Source organism: Apteryx mantelli, chromosome 1, assembly GCF_036417845.1.
Source record: "Apteryx mantelli isolate bAptMan1 chromosome 1, bAptMan1.hap1, whole genome shotgun sequence".
NCBI lineage: Eukaryota > Metazoa > Chordata > Aves > Apterygiformes > Apterygidae > Apteryx > Apteryx mantelli.
Window position 1 is genome coordinate 164812064 of NC_089978.1, and position 8011 is coordinate 164820074.

Here is an 8011-nt window from a genome sequence, read left to right on the forward strand (position 1 = left end):
CCCCGGCTGACCGAGGCTCCCCCTTCAGTGGCAGGAGCCTTGGGCTTTGTTGGAGGAAAGAAATTTGTGTTCTCTTCCTGGTGCTGTGCAAGCCCAAGTCATCGCTGCAAACAAAACAGGGAGCGCTCTGAATTCCTGGTGAGGGCACAGATTTGTTAGGGTGTATTTATAAAAAAGTATTTATACCTACAAACACACAGAACATGTACAAAATTGCTACATTCCCACAAACACATTAAGAAAGCCTTCTGGAAAATGCACAGAAACATACACACCAGTGCAGTGCCGGCCTTTACCGAATTCTCACCAAAGTATTGTTACCCCCATAGGGTGCCAAAGGGCAATCATTCTTCTGGAAAACACAGAAGGAGACACGGGAAGAGCAGAGGGCAGGTTTTACCGAGAAGGGGTTGAAGATGAAGACCTTCTGTCTACAGGAACCACATGCTACAGTTAGCACTGATGGAGCTGAATGCTCAGGTCTGGGGCAGGAGAAGTGGCACTTGGGGATGGAGAAAGCAAGCTGGGGCGGGGGGGGGGGGAGCAGCCAGGGTATTTCAGATCTGCACTAAGGTGTAACAGCAGAGCTGAGGCAGGGGAAGCATTTGAGGGTTAGAGGGAGGTTGGAGGAGGTGGGAGGTTAGGTTTGAATTGGCAAAGAGTGACTGAAGGGTCTATGCTGGGGCAGGACTCAAATGGGAAAGGCTGGTGCAGGTGAGAGGAGAGGCAGCACATGGAGTTGGTGGGCAGCAATGTTAAAACTCCTGCAGATGAGCATTCAGGTGCCTTGGCAGAGCCTGCCTGAGAGCAGCATGAATGGAGGAGCAAGAAAGCTGCGACCCAGGGCTTAGGTCAGTTCAACTGACAAAGCATAAAAGGGCTTTTTCCAATTTCCTTAACAAGGCTTAACCCCTGCTCAACCCGCACAGCCGGGCTCCTGAGGAGAAGGAACAGTGTCTGCAGCCTCCTTCCTCCCTTTCCCTTTGCAGCTCTGCCTCCGAATGAAGGCAGATCCAGCCTCTGTGAATGATACAGGCAGCTGCAGACAAGAACATGTCATAACAACATACCAGGTCATCTCTGAGTCCTCCCTGAGCCAGCAGGACTGCGGCAATTCATTGTGAGCCCTGGGACCCACTCACCCTTCTGCCGTGGGGCACTTAGCAGGATGCATACAGCTGTGCCGGTGACAGAAAGGGCACCTGTACCAGGTCCAGATGGGGGGACCTAGCTGGCACTTGAGGAGGCAGGAGTGGAAAGGCAGGAGGATTTTTTCAGTAAGCACTCAGGGACGCTCACAGAGCTGCTGAGGCACCAGTGAGGCAGTAGGAAAGGCAGAGCCAAAAGATGCTTAGAAAAAGGGTAAGTAGGCAAATAGGCTGCAGATGGCAATGCAGAAGTGAGGTGCAGTAGTGCAGCTCTAGGACCAGGAGTGCAGGAGGACTTTGGAGGTCAACATAAGTGAGAAGTAAGGGAGCAGATGTAGGCACTGTAGAGCAAGAGCCAGATACTTCCAAGCTTTGCAGACACCAAGATGCCCTCATTAGGGTGGAGCTGCATTGGCAGAGTCATTGTAAAGTCAAGAACTGCAATTCCTTTAGTCAGGCCAAGGGTGAAGTAGATAAGCATGACTGGGGAGAGCTCAAGTGGGAGAGTGTAAGAGTAGGACGAGCATGTAGTGCAGCACCCTCTGAACACTCTCCCGGCCTCTTGGAATCAGCAGCGGAGGCACCCCTGGGTCAGAGGTGGGTGTCTCTGTACTCAGCAGCCCCCACAACGTGTCCCTTTCTGAGTCTATCTCAACTTTGAAATGCACAACTAAACATAGGCTGTTGAGATCACGAAGCACAACTAGATGCACTCCACTGTCCTGTGCTGCTCCACCAGCATCATGCAACCCAGAAAGCATGCATTGCTTTAAGCTGTGCCAAGAATATGGGCTACAGTCCTCTGAATCCTGCTTCCTCCCTCCCATCCAGCAAGTCTGTAACCAGTCACCATGAACACTGATTTGATGGGCCACTGAGATATGGGAATAGTCCTGTTTTACACAAGCCTTTGGAAATCTGCACCATTGCTCTCTATCACTGCCAGGCTAGTTTTATCACAGAACTTTGTCTCCATTCTTAGAAGTTAAAATTTAATTGAGTTTTTCATAGTAATGACATTTTCTTACACATGCTCCATTGAACTTCTGTAGTTTCACAGCTTACATAACAGTGAACAGATGGGAAGATAGGTAATAAAACATACAGCTCCTTGCGAAAGGCTGGGAGCTGAATTCAGCCAAGGACTTGCCCTCATACCCCTGGCAGGTGAACATCAGCTGAGGTGGAATTTGCTGGAGCTCAACGCAAGTCACAACTTCCCCTTTGCCAAAAGGCCTGAGATAGGCCCACACAACCAATAAGCAAAGGAGGTTCTGTTAGACTGGGCATCTGGAAGGATAGGTCCAAATCAGATCCTGGGAAAGTCTGAAGGTGCTCCTGCTCGGTGGCAAACTCCCAGGCCAGTGGGCCATGTGAGGCCCACAGCAAATTATCCCTAGTGCCAAGGAGAGAAGGAGTCTTCTGTAGAGATGTTGCTTGTTTCACTGACTGGCATTTACACCAAAGAAGGTACTGTCAATGTAACCCAGAATATTTTCCCTATCCCTCTTCTCACTGCTCATCCTTTCTCTCCCAGCTACAGCTAGCAATATGTTTGTTCTTCTCCCCTCTGGGATACTTTCAGCACCTTCTTCTACCTTCCCCCAGTTTGAGAGATGCTGTGTCAGCTCTTGGCATGGCAGGTGGGTGCAGAGTTTAGGGTGATGTTACCTACACTAGCTCTCCCACTGTTGCTGGCGGTCATGGCATAAGGCCTGAGCTGAGGTGGCAGGAGAGAATTTGAAGAAATCCCAAATGTAGACACAGCCCTTGAGGGTGAAATAAGAATGTGTGTACAGACACTTCTGCTACCTTTATTTTAATCATTTAGGGCTTAAAATAAGAACTCTTTAATTAGAAACATTCCCTTAATTGAATTGTAATCAAGCTTTTAGTGCTGTTAGCCTGGTTAACTATGTGATCTAATAACACCCACCTTCTTCTCTCCAAGCATTGCCTAGTTACACCTCTTCTTCTGAAGTGACTTATCCCAGGGTCAGGGACTGCTGTTTGGTTTTGTGTGTGGCAGCCAGTGGAGACCCTATCTCCACCAGGGCTTTCAGTGCTCCAGTAATAAACAGATAATTCCTGCCCCAATGTCTAAAAAAGATAGGTGTTATGACACAAGCAGCTGGACCCTGACTGGAAAGAGGTGGGGCATGGCAAGGGAAGGGAAGAAATTTGAGGGACTGGCAGAATCCACACTCACAGTCTCTACTGGGGCATCTCCATTCCTCTCCAGTTACCAAACTGGCCCTCAGCAGTAGTCACAAGCATCTCTTATTCTCTGTGCCCCCCCAAAAGTGAACATCCCCCCGTATCTAGCCCTGTATTAGGCACCAGAATACGATGACAAATGTGCATTAAGGCTTTACCTAAAATACAGCACCTGGAAGGCTGTCTAACATCCCAGACCCAACAGTGAGCCCCAGCCGCGCTCTAACTTCTTGCCAGGATGAGACCCTGGGCAGCCTCGCCTCACCCATTCTCCCTGGCTTCCTGGGAAGGATCTTGGGTGCAGAGCATGGAAGGGAGTCATGGCATGCTGCAGTCAGGCCCCTTAGCTCAGTGACTGGGGCACCTGGACCTGGAACATTTTCTGGCATTTGCCTTTCACAGGGTCCGAACGTGGCCAAAGCATCCCTAGGTGACCTAGGGAATGCTATTGCTGAAGGCTGGTAGGCAGAAGATGGGCTGCACAGGGTGGCTGTCCTGGCAGGCCCTTGGGTGCCCCTCTGTTAGCATGGGAAGGTCCTTGGGCAGTCCCCAGTGCTCATGCTGCGGTACTACAGTGGGAACCCAGTGTGATGCGTTGTGAGCTGAGTGATGGAGAGACTGCCCAGCTCTGCTGAGTGCCTGGAGCAGTTGGAAAGGTGCTCGCTGGCTACTATATCCAAGGGGGATTTATCTCAGTGGGCACCCAGCCAACATCATCAGTTGGCCATTTCATTCCTTGCATAGGAAAGGAGAAGGAGGACCAGAGTTGCCCTGTTTATTGACATTGTCACTGCTGGGTGGCTTTCCAAAGTCACCATATATGATTTTCTTTGATCAGGCAGCTGGGTTCATGGCACCTAGTGAAAAACTTGTGCACAATGAAGCTCTCTCAAGGAAAGCTGAGCTCCAAGGAACCTAGCAGACATCAGAAAACTGCCAGGTCATATTTGGCAGCTCTGCCTTATCTGCAGTGAGGAAAATCCTATTTCATCTACTATCCAGAGAGAGACATGCCTCTTTGAAGACCACAGAGAGATTTGCCAGTGCTAGGAAAGTGTGGGGAATCAGGGAAACAGTGGAGAACTCAGCTCTGGGTCAAAGCTTCACTTCTTCAAGGCCAGTGAAAGCAAGAAGATATGAAGTGAGAAAAAACAACATTTCCACCTGGAATTCAAGAGTAGAGATTCCTGAGGAGGCAGGCACCCTCAGCAAGAGACACATCCAACAGAGTGGACCCCCCCAGCAGCCCAAGAGTCCCTGAGGCAAATTCTCACCAGGCTGGGGGAACTTCTGCTTTTGTGGAGCTGATATATACAGCGCTGTATGTATGTGTCAGCTGTGCCCGCAGAAAGCTTTCTTGGCCTAGGGAGCATAGATCTGGCTGCCTCCCGCACTAGCTTACGGTGGGGCTGCACCTCAGCCACTCTCTGCTCCCTTGGTATAACAGAGGCACAGGATTACCTGTGTGTCACAGGAACCACAAGATTTACTTTATCACATTCAAAATGCTGTGCAAGGGCAGCACTAATGCAGCACAATCCTCAAAACCTAGGCAAGGGCAAAATAGCAATAATATGGATTATGGTCCAGTCAATATGAGACCACATGCATTTCTTGTCCCAGGACTCCTGCTCAGGTTGGCAGGTGATTATTTAAGGGACAGCTGTTTAGTATTCTGCTTTATTCTTGTTGTTCAAAGCATTAACTCACAATTATTAACTTCAGACTATTCAGCCCCTACTCTAAAAACAATGATTAATGTTCACAGGGTCTCACACTCTAGTTTCTCAGTGCTTCACAAATAATAATAGATTTGCCTTCTCAATACTCATGCCAAGCAAGAGAGTAGCATTTTAGAGAGGAGGACCCAGCATTCCTGGAAGTAAGGTCAAAAGTAGCCTGTAATGTGGGGATGCTGAACTGAGTTGTGAGCTTTGCCAGAGCACTCTGCCTTTTACAGCCTTTTGTATAGCCAAGTGTAAGTCCCCATGCACTTGCAGCAGGGAGCGATAAACACTCCTGTAAATGAGACATCAGGATCCCAGGATAGTACATTACTAAAAACAAAGCAAAATGCCAAAATAAATAAAACACAGCTAATAGCTACCTCTGAAAAGGTTGCTCTGAGTGACTCGCTCAGCATCAGGTAGGAAATCTGCAGCAGAGGCAGGGATGCTGGCCAAAACACAACTGTCTCAGCAATGAGTCACCCCTTTTTCTTCACACTTTTGGAAAAAAAAAAAAAGATGCTGGGGCCCTGCAAAGAGCCTCCTTCGTGACACAGCCCAGACTCACCCAGAGCACCATCTAACCTGTGTGCTGCAGGTGTTCTGTGGAAAATAGGTCTGTGACTGTGTAATTAAAGACTCTGTTGTAATTCATATGCATGAGGACATTGAAGGGCAGTTGCATGGACAGCCTTGCTGCTGCCATTTCTCAATGATGAGAAATGTGTATTCTGATATAACAGATAGCAGCAGTGGCCTGTTGTCCTCAGTGAGGACTAGAGCTGGTGAGAGGTAAGACATGCTGTCAGGAGGTGTTTGGGGTGACAGCACAGGAGTAGTAAGACTTGGGAATCATGGCATCTTGTTCAGGTGCTGGAGAAATCTGTGGTCGCACAAACACAAGCTGATATGGCTTGTCCTTCTTGCTCCCCTCGACCACTCCCAGCTGTCTCTGGCTCAGCCTATATCTGTTGCTCCCTCTGTCCCATTTCTTCCAGCTTTCCCATTTTTGGCTTCCATTCTTTAGGCTTTTCACCAAATCCTGGGCTTCAGGCTCAGTCATTGTCCCCTTCCGCATCCTATCTCACCTCTCATTCACAGTCTCTTCCCTAGTGCACAGCCAGGCCCAGTTTCCTTCCCAGACAGTACCAGTCAGGCCTAGCTGCGTGCCCAGCCTGTTTCTCCCCTCCTCTTAATGCATCTTAGTCCCAGTGTTGCTTCCCAAATTGCTGATCCAAAATTACCCCCCCCCCCAACACACACGTACATCCATAGTCCTTATCCCTTGGGCCTTTGCTCTCCTGTCCTTGGCCAGTTAGTCCCGATCTTCCCACCACATGCTGCCTCCCCTCCACATAACCTGCTCCCCATCGTTAGTCCAAGTCTCCTTGGGCAGTCAGTCCTATGCTCAGCACCCTCCATCCCCAGTCCATGTCTGCCACCAGAGCCCCCCATTCCTCAGCTAAATGGTTTGAGCACTGCCTGCCTCTTCCTGTTCCCCCTGCCCGACCCTCTGCCTATCACCTTCCTCTCCTGTTCCTGTTCCCCATCTCGCTGTCCCGACTAGCCCTGCTCTCTTCTCCCTGGCTCCTAATTCTCCTGCTCAGCCAGTCCAAGTCACTCTGAGAGTTCCCAGGCACTAACCCCTTGCCCAACCAGTCCCAGCTTCTCCCTTCAACTCCCAGTCTCATTTGCTTTTCCTCAGATTTTTGGTCCTTTCCCTCTTCCTTTCCCTTTGGGTTTCATCCCCTCCCTATTCAAATCGAGGGCCTTCCTCCACCAGACTTCCCAGAAGCCAAAAGAGAGGTGACTGGGAGAGTGAGGCATCAGAGGGTTCAGTCTGGTGCCTGACTCAGAGTAGCAGGAAGCAACCCTAAAAGGGAAAGCCCTTCTGGGTCCCTTTAGGCCTATTCTTCTGTGGGAAGGCCTGTACGCCATTGTGCCAGCCTTAGAAGCTGAGGGAGTGTTGGGCAAGTAAACAGAGGCCAGTATTATGTAGCTGTGAACAAGGCTTCCTCTTGCATTTTGCAAAGATACATAATTTGTTCACACTGTGGGGGGAAGCAGTGGTGTTTCACAGAGCTGGCAAAACATAGCCTCCCTGATAGAAAACCTGACTTCCTGCCCAAGGCCAAGCCCTTGCTTGAGAGCCCAGAAGAGCTGGGGCTTTAGTACCCTGGGCCAAACCATATATATATTTCTTCCAGCCCAGGAAATCTAGCACCCAGCCAAAATTTTCAGAAAGAACTAAATAAATACACCCAATTCAAGCTGAGGCAGCCACTTGTTACGGAAAATTTCTGCTCAAGAGGTGAAACTGTGACAAAGTTATAAGCGAGTAAAAACAGGGTCTTCAAAGGGGAAGTATCAGCAACCTTAATAGAAGGAGCTGCTCCTGGCCACGCCTATAATTAAGGGCCTTTATTGTTTTTTTCCATATACCTCATCTTTTTTATCCTCGTGGTATTCCCAGCTTCTGTCAGTTTGCAACTGACTGTCTTTACTACACCTACGCTGGCTTGCTTTGTTTTTGTTGTTGTTGTTGTTGTTGTTGTTGTTGTTGTTGTTTTAAAGACCTAATGGAGAAAAACAAACAGGAATAGTCAGGTGCACCGTCAAAGCTGTGTCAGGCCAGGGCAGATGTAACAGAGAGCTACAGGACAGGGCCAAGGTTCCTTGGCGGGAGCTGTACTCAGGGCTGAATTGGCTGGATCTTGCTCAAAGATACACAAACTTGTTCTCTTCACTGGCTTGCTGAGTGACCCCCAGGCATCCGGGCATCTGAGCACCCAGTGAATGGTTGAAGACTCTGGCCCAGCACCCAGCCTCGGTGTCATGGACAGGGGATGGAGAGTTGCCACAACTTGCCGAGTGTCATGGAGGCAGTCAGTGGCAGGACTGGGAATAGGGCTCACATTT